General features: G+C 46.5%; 1 long non-coding RNA gene across 2 annotated transcripts in view; it reads right to left on the bottom strand.

The window, feature by feature from the left end:
• Positions 1-248: 248 nt before the first annotated feature.
• LOC116579438 overlaps positions 249-15,020 on the bottom strand; it is a 39,151-nt gene continuing 24,379 nt past the window's right edge. For both annotated transcript variants that reach the window (XR_004281253.1, XR_004281252.1), the window contains exon 3: positions 249-2,145. This is a non-coding gene — a long non-coding RNA (uncharacterized LOC116579438). The remainder of the gene's footprint in view (positions 2,146-15,020) is intronic.

Here is a 15,020-nt window from a genome sequence, read left to right as displayed (position 1 = left end):
ACATCCACCTGATCCCAATACTCGTCCCTCCCATTCTCATTTCTTTGTCTCTCTTTTTTAAATATTTTATTTATTTATTTGACAGACAGAACACAAGTAGGCAGAGAGCTAGGCAGAGGGAGAGGAAGAAACAGGCTCTCCGCTGAGCAGAGAGCCCAACATGGGACTCGATCCCAGAACCCTGGGATCGTAACCTGAGCCGAAGGCAGTCACTTAACCGAATGAGCCACCCAGGTGCCCCATCTTTTCAACAATTTCCTGCTCAGCTACTTCCTCAAGGAAGGAGGTCCTGAGACCCCATGAATGAGGTTTGGTGCCCAGATATTACTCTAGGTAGCAGTCCTCCTTGTTTCTTGGAGGATATTAACCCTGCCCCTTATTTTAGGGACTGTTTCTCCTCTACCGCTATTCCCATCGCAGGTGACATATTACAGTATTCTCTGTGTGTGGCCCAACCCAGGCCTGGAAAGAGCCTTCTAAGGACAAGGCAAGCAAGACTCCTCCTTGCAGAGGGATAACCTAGGAATAGCACCGTTCTGACCTCATGGGGAAGACTTGCGTGACACTTTGCTGCCAACATGCAGATTCAAGTGGTAGAGAGACAGCTGCTGGCTGCTTTTCACACCCCGAGGACGGCTACACCCCTTTCCTCCCTGGGATTTGGTTACCGGAGCCAAGATATTCCCCCTCTTTGCCTAAACTAGTTTGAGTTGTTTCTGTTGTTGGCAACCCTCTCAGACCAGCTGCACCCCTGCCATTCTGCGGGGTGGCCCCATGTGCCAGAGGAGAAGGCTGAAGGTGGACTAGACCAGGCTCCTTTCCCTTGCAACCAAGACGGTCCCGTAGGGCTCTGCGGTGGGAAGCGCCATCCCAGTCATGGGCTCTCAGACACACTCAGTGGACGGATGCTCCTGTGACACTTGCTTCTTTTTTTGGGGGGGGGGTCACCTACCCAGGGACATTTGTGCCTGGGCCGCCACACTGGATGAGAAATCCATTCAAAATGGATTGAGTTCCTGAGACACAGAGTGTTGTATAGTGGGGACGGGAGCTTATGCTTCCTGAACTGCCCCGTTACTCGCCAGGTGCCTAGAACAAGTTACTTAGCCTCTCCGTATGTGATCCTTCATCTGTGAAGCAGAGGCTGATAACTTTAAAAAAAAAAAAAAAAAAAAAGTATGACCTCATAGGACTGCAGAGGATAAAGAAAGAAAATCTATACCAGGTACACAAACTGTGCCTTGTGTTTAGGTATCAACAGATCCATCTGCTGAATGTGGCGTAGAAGGAAGCAAGCGGGAGTAGTCGCGAGTCCACCAGAGATGTGGGCATGAAGAGGGGAAATGAACCTGCTGAACACACGCACATCCCTCCCTTTCCTTGTAATAGCTACTTCGCGTCCCACCCCAGGTGCTGTGTTTGCCCCCCAAGCGCTCGCTACATCTCTTCTGAGGTGGCCCCTTCTCTTACTGGCCTGTCCTGCAGTTCAGGTGTGGCTGATCCCCACCCCGCTGACTCCAGGAGGAGCCCCAGACCCAGTGTGGCCCAGAGACCGGATATCCCCCTTGGCCTCAGTGACTGGTTCAGGGATGGGCCTATCACCAAGGAAGTTCCCCAGGGAACAAAGAGCAGAAGGCGAGGACTTCGGGCCGTCTTGGAGGCTGGGCTCCTCCAGCTGTCACCAGTCCCCATGGTGGGAAGAAAGAAGAAAGCCTCATCGTGGAGGTCAAGTGAAGCCATTCAGGGGGCTGCAGAGTTCGCGCTGAGGGGGAGAAAGTGAAAATGGTGCCCCTGACTGGAGAGGGGAATGGGATCCAAGTGGGGAGGGTGGTCTCAGGAAGGAGCCTAGCAACCCAGATGCAGCAGCAAGGGGAGGAAGGCCATGGGGCCCAGACACAGGTGTGAAGGTAGTGCTGGAAGAAGGTGGCCGTTCCCCCCTTTGATTCCAACATTTCTTTAGAAGGTTGTGGCATCAAGTGAAGCACCAAACAGCCACGCCTTGACCTTGGCTTCTACTCAGGCAAGTCTCCAGGAATGAAGTTGCAGGTGCGGAGCCCAGGAGCAGTTATGATTTCTCCCAAAGCACCCGGTATAAAGATCTTGGCTATTGGACAAACCACCTCTCCCTTTCCTGATTCAGTTTCCCTACATGGAAGAAAAAAAAAAAAAAAAAGCTCTCTGAAAGTATCCAGCCAGAAGGTCACTGTGAGCACCCACTGTGACAAAACTTAGCTCACATATCTTTGCTCAATGTTACTTACTGCTGAGAATGAGACAGTATTCAATGAAATGCAAGAAGAAAGGTATCAGGAAAGTGCAGGGCCTACAAAAGGACTATATCTCCATTTACTATTTTTTTAAGTTTATATATTTTTACCTTCTGAAATGCGGCTTGGAGGAATAAACTAGCAGAGAAATGATTAACGGTGAACTGTTTACTGCCTATCAAAGACCGAGCTACAATATGCAATCATCTTTCAGCAAAAGCTAATGAAAACCTTTCTGCTATAAGTATGGGAAGTGTCCTGGAGAACAGAAGGTACCGCATTGTTTCCAACATACTCCTTTCTCTTCATGCATTAACCTTGATTTGTCAGAGCAAATTCTGGCCATTTCACTCCCTCCTGCTTTAAGCAGTCTTTCTAATTGTCACTTGCTGGGTTTGGGATCTCAAGGGCTTTCTTAGCCCTGGACAATGGGCCTCGGTGAGACTGGGGGGCAGGGGAGAGGTATGCTATTCATTTGTCAAGTGCAGAAGGGCCTCGGTGAAAGGGGAACCACACAGTGCCTCTCTGGGAAATCGCTTTCCTTAAACAATCAGCCTTTCTTCTGCCTTTCTTCCCTGCCCTGCAGGGTGTGCACGCCTCCAGGGTTACAAGTAACCTAATTTGAAGGCCAGAGCTCTAATGACCTTCAGGTCGCTGATTGATTTGAAGCCTCAAGCCCTCTGGGCTGCTCAGTGTCTCCTGGGATGCTCCCAGGCAGCCACACCAGACTGAGGGACGCCAGGAGCCTTCTTTCCTTAATCCCTCCGGCTGGGGCTGGAGGCTCTGGCCACCATGGTTGGCGGAAGGCTTGTACCACAGCAGAGAGGGCCTCCCAGAGCCCCTGCCTGACCCCCATGCGACAGGATTTGTATACCAGTGAGATCTAGGGGGTGCTATCTGGTCTGGAAGGGAAACAATGGGTTACTGTTTTCATATCCAGGAAAACGGGACTCCTTGGCTTTCTTCATGTTTCCATATATCAGGATGGGGTAAGCCCAGACCCTGTAAATGTTTCCATACCCAGGAATGGGGTAGATGGAGACCCTGTCTCTGCTTTCATTCACTTCGGGGTGGGTGATCCAGTAAAGCTTGTCTCCAGCTGCAGTGAGAAGGATTCAGGAAGAACCAGAACTTCCTGCGCCCTCCTTTCCAATCTCACTCAGCCTCAACCTTCCCTAAGGAGGGGAGATGGGAGGGAGCGACAGAAGGGGCTCATCCCATCCACCTTGCAAATCGAAGAGCAGGAAGGCTCCCAGCTCCCAGTCCTTGTACAGAGTCCTTTGGGGCACCAGGAGCCACTGTCTATCCCTCCAAGGCTGGATTACAGAACAGCAATAGGTGCTTCCCCTCTGGGAGCCCCTGCTCTCCCTCCCTGGTGCCGAGGAGAGGAATTCTGAGACCCTGCTTGGGACAGTGAGGTGTAAACTATAAATAAAATTCTATCAGACACCCACAGTGAAGCATTCACACATTCAACAAGTACTTTAACATACACTGTGTCCCAAGCACTGGGCTAAATTCGGGGCAGTCACAGGAGCTCAAGGAGATGTGTTCCTTTCCTCCCAAAGGGGCAGAGAAGGGAACAGGAACTCGGACAAAGCCAAGATAACTTTCAAAATTAATGGCAGGGCGCCTGGGTGGTGCAGTTGGTTATGTGTCTGCCTTTGACTCAGGTCATGATCTTGGGGTCCTGGGATCGAGCCCCATGTGGTGTGGGGCTCCCCACTCAGCAGAGAGTCTGCTTCTCCCTCTCCCTCTACCCTCCCCCGTTGGTGCTTTCTCTGTCTCTCCGACAAATAAATAACTACAATCTTAAAAAAATAAAATAAAAAATAATTAATGGCAATAGGCAACGATTTCTTGGATGTGACACCAAAAATGTGGGAACAAAGGCAAAAGTACACAGTGGGATTACTCTCGACTTCGAAACTTCTGTGCATCAAAGGAAATAAATAATCAACAAAATGAAAGGGCGACCTGTGGAATGGGAGAAAATATTTGCAAATGGTAGAGCTAACAATGGGTTAATGTTCAATTTATATATATAAAAGACTCCTAAATTTAACAAGTAAATAAATAAACCCAGTTTGAAAATGGGCGAAGGACTTCAACAGACATTTCTCTGAAGACATATGCAAATGGCCGACAAGTACATAAAAAGGTGCTCAGCGTCATTAATCATCAGACAGCACAAACTAAACTCACGGTGAGACAGTATCTCACAACTATCAGAGTGGTTATTAGAACAAAACCAAACAGAAACAGAAAATACCAAGTATAACAGTGGCGGGCAAAACGGGAACACTTGCATCCTGTTGGTGGGATTACAAAATGGTAGAGCTGCTATGGAAAAGAGGATGGGGGGGTCCCTCAAAAAATTAAAAATAGAACTACCCCAGGATCCGGCAATCCCACTTTGGAGTATACATCCAAAAAAGTTGACAGCAGGGTCTTGGAGAGATATTTGCACACCCATGTCCTCAGCAACATTCTTCACAACAGCCAAGAGGGGGAAACCACACATGTGTCCATCAGTGGGTAAGTACACAGACAAAATGGCATCCATATGATGCAATATCGCTCAGCCTTAAAAGGCAAGGAAGTCCCGCCACATGCGACAGCACAAATGAACCTCGAGGATACTATGCTGACTGAAAAAGAGCCTGTCACCGAAAGACAAATGTCCTATGATTCCACTCCCTGAGGTACCTAGAGTGTTTGATTTCATAGAAATCAAAGGACAAAGGGCAACGGGAAGTGGGGAGTTGTTTAAATGGTACAGAATTCTAAATTTGCAAGATAAAAAGGGTCTGGAGATCTGTTTCACAACAGTGTTTATATAATTTAATGTGACTGAATTGTACCCTTAAAAATGGTTTAGATGGTAAATTTTATGTTTTGTGTATTTTACCTCAATTTAAAGACTGGAGATAAGGGGACAGGGTAATCTGCTGGTTCCTCAGGAATTTCTACAGAGCAGAGGCTCCAGAAGGATGAGGAGGGACTTTGACACAGGGCTGTGTGTCACGTTTTAAGTTACTTAGAGAAGACACAGATGTGTGCATCAAAGAATGGGCATCAGTGGTGGAGCGGGGGCCATCCAGGAGGTGACAGGCATTTGGGGAGGGTGAAAGGGACTATGTAGCTGTAGCTCTTGGGAAAAGACTTCCCTAACGAGACAGTATTTAACCACAAGCCTAAAGGAGAAGTCAAGAGAAGAGCTGTGTGAAGAGGATACAGAGAAGGAGAGCAAGTGTGAGCCTCTGGAGAGAGGTATGGGAGAAGCCTGCTGTGGCTAGAGCAGTAAGCAGGACACACAAGGTGATAAGAGGTCACTCTGGGCTGGGAGAAGCGTCTTACGGGGCAAAAGCCTATAACAACATAACAACAGCCTGTGAATGAGCTGGAGGTTGCGAGGAGGTGAGGCTAGGATGCCTAAGCAACAAGAAAGGGAAACCACCCCGTGGAAGGCGGGTGAACATTTCACAACCAGCCCTTCAGGGGACCAGAACCACAGTTTGTAGCATTTGCCGATTTTTGCTGTGCCAGTACTCCCATCGAGGCTGACGGCAAGTTAACAAGGTCACGGACCCGAATGTGGCAGAGTTGGGAGGAGAGGAACACCACTGGCTCTTGGGAGCCTGTGAAGGCCAGCACCAGTCTACCGCCGGGGCTTCCCTTCTTCTGGGAAGGGAAGAGAAGAGCTCCTAGAAGTGTCCTGAGAAGTGGAGACAGAACCAGGAAGAAGAGGCAACAGGAAGGAAGGTGTTTCAGGCCAAGAGATCCGCACCTCCAAGTCTGGCTCTTGAGAGCATGGCCTCTGAGAAGGGCAGTGTTGACAAGCATGGAGAGGACAGACCCAGTCTGGCTTTTTTTTGGTAATTGTGAAAAGCATTTGCATAAAATTTAGCACCTTAATAATTTTTTAAAAAAAGATTTATTTATTTGACAGACAGAGATCACAAGCAGGCAGAGCGGCAGGCAGAGAGAGTGGGGGAAGCAGGCTCCCTGCCGAGCAGAGAGCCCAATGTGGGGCTCAATTCTAGGACCCTGGGACCATGACCTGAGCCGAAGTCAGAGGCTTTAACCTACTGAGCCACCCAGGCGCCCCAACACCTTAATAATTTTTAAGTACAGTTCAGTAGTATTCCGTACATTCCCACTGTTGTGTGGCGAACCCCACCGTCCATCTCCAAACTCTTTCCATCTGAAACTGAAACTCTCTGTCCCCAATGTTAAACATCAACTCCCCAGCCCCTGACAACCACCCTTCTACCTTCTGTCTCTCTGAATCTGACTCCTCTAGGGACCTCATAGGACGGGAATCACAGGAGTATTTGTCTTTCTGTGACTGGCTTATTTCTCTTAGCATGATGTCTTCAGCGTCTGCTCACATAGCCAGTGTCAGATGGTCCCTCCTTTGGAAGACTGAATAATATTCCACCGGATGAGGAGAGCACATTTTATTTATCTGTCCATTCATCGATTGACATTTGGGTTGCCTCTGACACTTGGCTATTGTGAATGAAGTTGCCGAGAACCCTGGTGTGCAAGCATCTCTCTGAGATCCTACTTTTTAATTCTTTTGGGAATATAGCAAGAAGCGGAATTGCTGAGGAGAGAAATAGCCTGTTCTGCATCTTCCTCTTGCCCCAGCAAAATGTATGGCAGTAACGAGGGTCTTGGGAGATAACAAACCGTGCCTAGAGAAAGGTCTTGGGCAGAATCCTACTATCTTGGTACCATATGCCCAGCATATAGTGAGAACTCCATATAAGCTATTTCATTTAAGGTTGGGTCTGTTATGATACCCATTGCACAGGAGTAGAGAAGGAAAACTACTTGAGTGGGAGAAGCTGCAAGAGAAGCAGGATTTTTGGGCATAGCCTTCGGTCTACTGGAATTTCCAATCAATGCTGAGGGGAGGCGGGTCTTCATCCTAAGGGGCCTGCCTGGTTTCTAACAGGGAGCGTGATGTGACCAGACTTTTCGCTAGAGGAGATCCTTCCGACTATAAACGGAGTGCATCTGAAGCCACTCAAATCCAAAGTGACCTGGAGCTAATGTCTGGTCATGGAGATGAGGGAAAAGAGGAAAGGTTAGGAAGACATCTACAAGGATAGTTGGGCACAAAGTAATGGGCAAGACATGGGCTCCCCCGCTCTCGCCCTGCATATCATATGGATGACTGATAACCCTTCCCTAAAAATGGGACAACGTTTAAATAGGAATGGTTAGTAGTTGCTGGGCATGGATCTCCTCAAGGGAAGACAGCCAGTGTTTCCCCCTTTGCTGAGCCCGCAGATGTGTCTGGATCAAATGACAGCTGTGGGGGTGGGGAGGGCTAGTGGCAGGAAGAAGCAAGAAGAACAGAGCCTACACTTAATCCGCCACAGTTGTTCTGGCTTTGAAAGGACTATGTTGCCCAGGCTGGCCTATCCCCTAGTTTTTTTCTCTTTCACGCAGGATTGTTTCATTTTTCCCATGCTAAAAGGAACATATGCCCATGGTGGCTAGTTCCAAAATTACAAAAAATTAATTAAAGGGAAAAAATTAAAATTATCCACAAGACTAATGAAAGATGAATTCTGGAAACACTGTGGAATATTTTCACACATTTTTTTCCCTGTGAAAAGATGTTCATGAAAGCCACATTTAATGAAACCATGACGGTGTTATTCATTTGACAATTTTAACTGAGTGTCTATTATGTGCAAAGCATTGTTTCAGGTCTGGGGCTATAGTGGTGTTCAAAACAGACAAAATTAATTCCCTGCCTTGTGAACTTGATATCCTGAACTATGTGCCCTTCCTCCACCCCACTTTTTCCTTTTCCAGAAACGTATGCCACTATTTCATCAAATAATTTTTAGAGACATACCTTATAATGACAGCTTACATTTTAATTGTATAGACATACCAAAATACACTTGCCATTCAGAAATTTTTGGACTTTGGGTTCATTTCCAGTATTTTTGTGTGTAAATGTAAACAGAATTGTAATGAAAATCCCTGTACACATGTTGTTTTGTGCCTTGCTGCTTCCTTCTTATTGAAAAATCCCCAGGAGTACAAGTATTTGTTCAGTGGGAACAAATAGTTGAAGGTTCTCTACAAAGTTTAAAAATTCTCCATCATCAGATAACATGGGGAAAACTACCGTTAAGGTTTAGGGATATTTACTTCATTTTTTTCCATACACGTCTATCTATTTATCTATCTATCTATCTATCCGTTCATCCATTCAGCCACCCACCCCCATTCACTCATCCATCCATCCATCCATCCATCCATCCATCCATCCTTCTTTCCATCTATCCATCCATCCTTTTCCTTCCTTCTTCCTTCCTTCCCTCCCTCCCTGTGTCCTTCTACCTACCTACCCATCTAGACTTTGTCATTATCAGAAACTGCATCATTTCTGAAATCTTGATATCAAACAGTCTTTGTTCTCATCACTAGCTCCTGTCCTTTCAGTGTTCCCCTTTCCCCCAACACTCACACGATTCTGTGACACTATTAGCATGCTCAGTCTGCTACACCTGACTTCATGTTCCTCCTTGTATAATTTATAGTCCATGGTCCATTCTGACAATAACTCTGTATTAGTGTTCTATTATCGTGTAACAAATTACCACAAATTTAGTGGCTTAAAATTCTATAGGTCTGAAGTCTAGGCAGGCTCTACTGGGTTCTTTGTTTAGGATCTCAGGAGACCAAAATCAAGGTGTAGGATGGGGTATGCTCTTATCTGGAGGCTTTGGGAAAGAATCCTCTTCCAAGAATAACTTTCATACCCCTCTTTTGCCATTACAGGTTGCAGTAGCCAGCCTCCAGGACGGTGCTCAGTGATCCCTACTACTTTGTGAAGGCGCTCCCACACTGAGCAGGGACGGTGACCTGTGTCACCAACAGCATACTGCAGAAGTGACAGTGTGTGCCTGCTCAGGCTAGGTAAAAAAAGATACTGTAATTTCTGCCTTGTTCCTTCTTGGATGAGATGAACCCTGGTTGTTAAAGACACTCAGACGGTCCTGTAAGGGTGACATATAGGGGAGGGACCGGGGTTTCTAGACAAGAGCCAGCACTCTACTTGCCAGGCACTTGAGCAAGTCATCCTGGAAGTGGATCTTCCCGCCCCTGTCAAGCCTTCAGATGACTGAAGGCTAGATCTTTCTTCTCCTATTTCTCATTTTTTTTTTATTGTGGTAAAATACACATAGCAAAAGCTACTATCTTAGCTGTTTGTATAGTTCACTGATATTAAATACATTCATAATGTTGTGCACACATCACCACCATCCATCTCTAAACTCTTCTCATCTTATATAACTCAAAGTCTGTCCCCATTAAACAATAATGCCCCATTCTTCCCTCCCCAGGCTGCAGCAACCATCATTCTACTTCCTGTCTCTATGAATGTGACAACTGTAAGTACTCCATATAAGTTGCATGATAAAGTCCTGTCTTTTTGACATAAGGATTCCAATTTCTCCATATCTTTGCCCATACTGATGTCTGTTTTGTTTTGTGTCGATGTACTGGTTCTCAGCTATCCCGATGGTGTGATGTGTTGGAGCAGAGGTGTGCTATGGAAGGGTTCCAAGCTGGGAGAGAACGATCTGTGTTTTCACATTTGTCTGACTGCACTTTGGAGAATGGCTGTGAGGGATGAGAGAAGCTGCTGCGTAGGAATCCACAGAAGCCATCACTGGCAGAAGATGGCAGCTGGCTTTAGAGTAGGACAAGGGGGATGGAGAGAAGTGGAGAAACCTGGAAGTGATGTTAATGGCAGGGATAGGAAAAAGATGGCAGTTAGGAGAGAAATTTACATCTGGAAATCTCATCAGAACATTAACACAAGGCCCAGTGTCCAGATGAAAATTTCAAGTCAACAGCCTTCCGGGAATCACCCAGATCTATGAGCTGAACACCTGCCGGAGGCTGAGCTCCGTGTGCATCAGTGAAGGGACCCGTTTTCTTGGAAGGGCACAGTGTGCACTGTATTCCGGAGAATGCCCATTTCTGAAATGGAAGAAGGTAAAAGACCACTGTCCATTTTTCAAATATATCCCTGGTTCCTGGTTTTAGTGAGTGTCCCCTAACACTCAGGATACTGATCGTCTCTTGCGCTTTGCAGCTCTGAGTGCATTTCCTATCACCTCACCAAAGCAGATCTATAGAGGATGCTTCTTGAGCTGAATAAAAGCCATGTTTTACTATAAAGCAATAAAAAATGTCTCTTTCACTCCTTTAGCATCTCACTCAATAGTATTGGTTCTCAGCTGGTGTAGGGGGTTGCAATCTGGACCCCCCAGAGATCCTGGTGATCAATGTCTAGAGGAAAGTTTGGTCACATTGACTGGGGGTGGGCAGTGCTCCTGGCATCTAATGGGTGGAGGCTGGGCGTGTCGCTCAACTTCCGATATCCAGAGGACAGCTACACACACACACACACACACACACACAAACACACACACACAAAAACACACACACACACACTGAAGGATAATCAGATGTCAATGTTGGTAGCGCCAACGTTGAGAAACCCAGTGCGCTAGTTACCTAAACACACACATGGCCCCTAGCCGCAGCCCCCACAGTATTCACAGCTGCCATCATTTTCACACAGAGTTATACTGCATTGTAGTCGGAAAAAAATGTACAAACACAGCTTCAAGGAGAGTGGAATTGCCTCTCCTCACCCCAGACTATGTAAGTAAATTATTCCCCTGAATCCTCCAAGTAGAAATTCTAGAGCTCCCACTGCTTACATGCCCAGTGGTTTTTAATAAAGGGGCTTCAATTCTTTTTCTAATAGCAGTTGTGGGGGTGGTGGTGGCAGTTGGTTTAAAGTAAGGGAGTGGTAAAATCTTATTTGTGTGGGGAATGCGTTGGAGGGTGGGCAGGAATGGAAGGAGGGATACCATCAGGAGACCAATGGAGTATCACAGGGAAGGCTGAGGGTGGGAGAGGTCCGGGGGCCAGCAGAGGAGGTGAAGAGATCTTGTCTGAAGGACGTGCTTCTGAGGCACCATGGACAGGACTTTGCAGCTGCTGGTATATGGGGACTGTGATTAGGGGGAGGGTTGCGTTGATATCTCTGCTTCTGCCTTGTAACTATAATAAGCATTTCCCTTCCCAGGAGATGTGTAGGCTAATGACCCAGCCAAGATTTTACTCCCCAAGAACAAAAAATTAGTTCCTCACAGCAGAGGAAGACCAGATAAGACTGGGTGGGTTTGGGAAGTAGCTCAGGGCCATTTCCACTCCTTTACTTCCCCTCAACTCCCTTCCTGAGGAAGGAGTGGGCCCTCCAGGAGGCCCATTTGGGGAAATGAGATTGGAAATGGGCAAGAATCAGTCTTTTCTGGAAGTGTGAGCCAGGACCGCCACTCCATTCTCTGGGTCACAAAAGGGGCCAGCTTCCTGTTGCCAAGCCACCTAGGCTGGAATTACTTGGGGACTCCTGGCATGTCCCTGTCCCAGTCTGCACCAGGACATCCTAGCTGCTGCTGAAGAGTGGGTTGGAAGGAGGCAACATGGAGGCAGGGAGGCCTTGAGGGAGGCAATTCATTAATGGAGAATGTTGTCCTTGCACTGTTCTGACTCAGTGAACAAAACACACCAAAATTTCTGCCCTCACCGGAGCCCAGGCTTAGTGCAGGTTTTCTCAACCTGGCAGGACTGACACTCTGGGCCAGATAATTTTTGTTGTAGGGGTCTGCTCTGGTTTAGCAGCATCCCTAGTCTCTGCCCACTAGACGCCTATGACACCCCCCCCTCAGTTATGACAACCCCCAGACAGCTCCAGACACTGTCAAATGTCCTGTGAGTGTAACATTGCCTCAAGCTGAATATCACTGTTCTAACAAGAGCAGGAGAGGACAGCCAGAAAAGATAAAGAGAATCATTAAGGAAATTATACAGTGTTCTGGGAAGTGATATGCAATCACGTTAAAGAGGGTACAGAATGCTAGGCAGTGTTAGAGAAAAACTTATTCATGACACTTTTTTTCCAGCTTTACTGAGATGTAAGTGACATAAAACGTGTGAGTGTAAGGTGTGCAATGTGTTGATCTGACACTCTTATATGTTGCAGGATGGTTACCACCATAGGCGATACCTCCATTCATCCTTTCACAACACCTGTCCAAGATGGTAAAGAAGACTTTATTCAAGAGAGCTATCACAATGGGGTTTCACAGTAGGGAAGGATCACCTCTAAATACAATAAGGACAAGCAGAAATTTATAGCCAAGGAGTAAGGTGGACATCAGTGGGTGAGAAATATTTAAGAAGTAGGTTAATTTTTAAAAATTTTTTTTAAAAGATTTTATTTATTTATTTATTTATTTGAGTGTGAGCAGGGGGAGGGGCAGAGGGAGAGGAAACTCTTGCTGAAGGCAAACCCGGTGACAAGAGGCTGAAAGTGGTAAGACTGTCCGCAGGGAATTTTTGCCGAACTGGCCCAGGCTAATCACAGAGCCTGAGGCTGGGGGGCCTTGTCAGAAAGTCTGAATCCAGGCAGGTCAAGGAAGAGGTCTTTGTGGAAGGGAAAAGGTGTCGCATTTTTAAGTGGGGAGGGCAGGATAAGCCTTATTGAGGACGCAAGAGTTGACAGAAGGATTGCATTCAATCTGTGGATTGCTTTGGGTTGTATGGACATTTCTACAAGATTAATTGTACCAATCCACGGATACAGCATTATTTCCATTTATTTGTGTCTTCAATTTCCTTTACTAGTGTCTTAGAGTTTTCAGCACAGAGATCTTTCACCTCCCTGGTTAAATGTATTCCTAAGTATTTTATTGGTTTTAAAGCTATCATAAATGTGATTATTTTCTTTCTTTCTCAGATTATTCCTCAGTAGAGTACAGAATTGCCACTGATTTTTATATGATGATTCTGTATCCTGCAATTTTATTAACGTCATTGATCTAAGAGGTTTTTTTGGTGGAGTCTTGGGATTTTCAACATATCTCAACAAAACTGGGGGAAAAAAGTATTAAAGAAAAAAGAGTTGACAAAGGGTGAGCAGTGCTGGGGAGGAAGAGAATGGGAAAGCTGAGAGAGAAGTAGAGGGGAGGAGGTCAGATGGAAGAAAGTGTGTTTGAAGGTGCAGCCCCTGAGCGGGAGGTGTGAGAGGTAGTCAGGAATCGTTCTTGGCTCTGTGGCTTGGAAACTAGGTGGATGATGGCCCAGTTGCCAAGCTGGGAATTGCTATAAAAAGAAGGTCCTGTCCAAAGAACACCTGGTTGGGTTTCTTTCTTTCTTTTTCTTTCTTTTTTTTTTTTTTTTAAAGATTTTATTAGTAGACAGAGAGGCAGGCAGAGAGAGAGGGAGAAGCAGACTCCCCGCTGAGCAGAGAGCCCAATGCAGGGCTCAATCCCAGGACCCTGGGATCATGACCTGAGCTGAAGGCAGAGGCTTTAACCCACTGAGCCACCCAGGCGCCCCACCTGGTTGGATTTCTTATAAGCTTTGCTGCACTGTAGGTGCTAAACGCCTTCCAAGCAAGAAAGCCCAGAAGTCAGCTTCTAGAACTCTTGTCAGAGGGCTGGGCTGGAGAAGAAGGAGGCATGGGAAAGCATGAACAAAGCCAGGATCAGGGTGAGGTGAGTGAGGCATTCCCCGGACATGCAAAATTTAAGGGCATGTCAGAAGCTCCTGAGTGGAGATAAAGAACACTTCAGTGGATTGTTTGTTTGTTTGTTTTAAGATTTTATTTATTTATTTGACAGAGAGAGATCACAAGCAGGCAGAGAGGCAGGCAGAGAGAGAGGAGGAAGCAGGCTCCCTGCTGAGCAGAGAGCCCGATGCGGGGCTCGATCCCAGGACCCTGAGCTCATGACCTGAGCCAAAGGCCAGCGGCTCAACCCACTGAGCCACCCAGGCACCCGGTGGATTGTTTTTTGAAAAATCAAAATGAATCCAAAAGAACCCATGGTGAACAAAATACCAAACTTTTACTTTTTTTTTTTTAATTTTTATTTTATTTTTTTTTAAAAGATTTTATTTATTTATTTGATAGACAGAGATCACAAGTAGGCAGAGAGGCAGACAGAAAGAGAGAGGGGGGAAGCAGACTCACTGCTGAGCAGAGAGCCTGATGCGGGGCTCGATCCCAGAACCTGGGGATCACGACCTGAGCCGAAGGCAGAGGCTTTAACCCACTGAGCCACCCAGGTGCCCCTTTTTTTATTTTTAAAAAGACTTTATGTATTTATTTGAGAGAAAACATGCAAGCGAGTGCAGGGGGGGAGGAGGGGCAGAGGGGTGCAGAGGGAGAGAGAGAAGCAGACCTCCCCCTTAGCAGGAAGCCCATCTGGGGACTTGATCTCAGGATCCTGAGATAATGACCAGAGCCACCCAGGTGCCCAAAATATCAAACTTTCAGATTTTTAAAATCTTAATTTCACTCAAATTTTAGGATTGAAATTTTTAATCTCATTTAAATTTTAGATTTGAATGTTTAATTTAATTAAGACTTTTGATTTGTGATTTAAAAATCTAATTTAAATTTGTTAATTCTAAAGACAAGATGAGTCACAGGGCCCTGACACATCATGTCAGAGCTTGAGGGTAAAGGAAAAATAAGCAATACTGACTGGCTTCGTTTAAAATGTTGGTGCCTAGGTGGCTTGGTTGGTTGGGCGATTGCCTTCGGCTCAGGACTTGATTCTGGAGTCCAGGGATTGAGTCCTACATTGGGCTCCCTGGTCAGCGGGGAGTCGGCTTCTCCCTTTGACC

This window comes from Mustela erminea, chromosome 19 (genome assembly GCF_009829155.1).
Source record: "Mustela erminea isolate mMusErm1 chromosome 19, mMusErm1.Pri, whole genome shotgun sequence".
Taxonomy (NCBI): Eukaryota; Metazoa; Chordata; class Mammalia; order Carnivora; family Mustelidae; genus Mustela; species Mustela erminea.
Note: the sequence above shows the minus strand (reverse complement) of the source record. Positions and strands in the feature narration are given on the sequence as shown.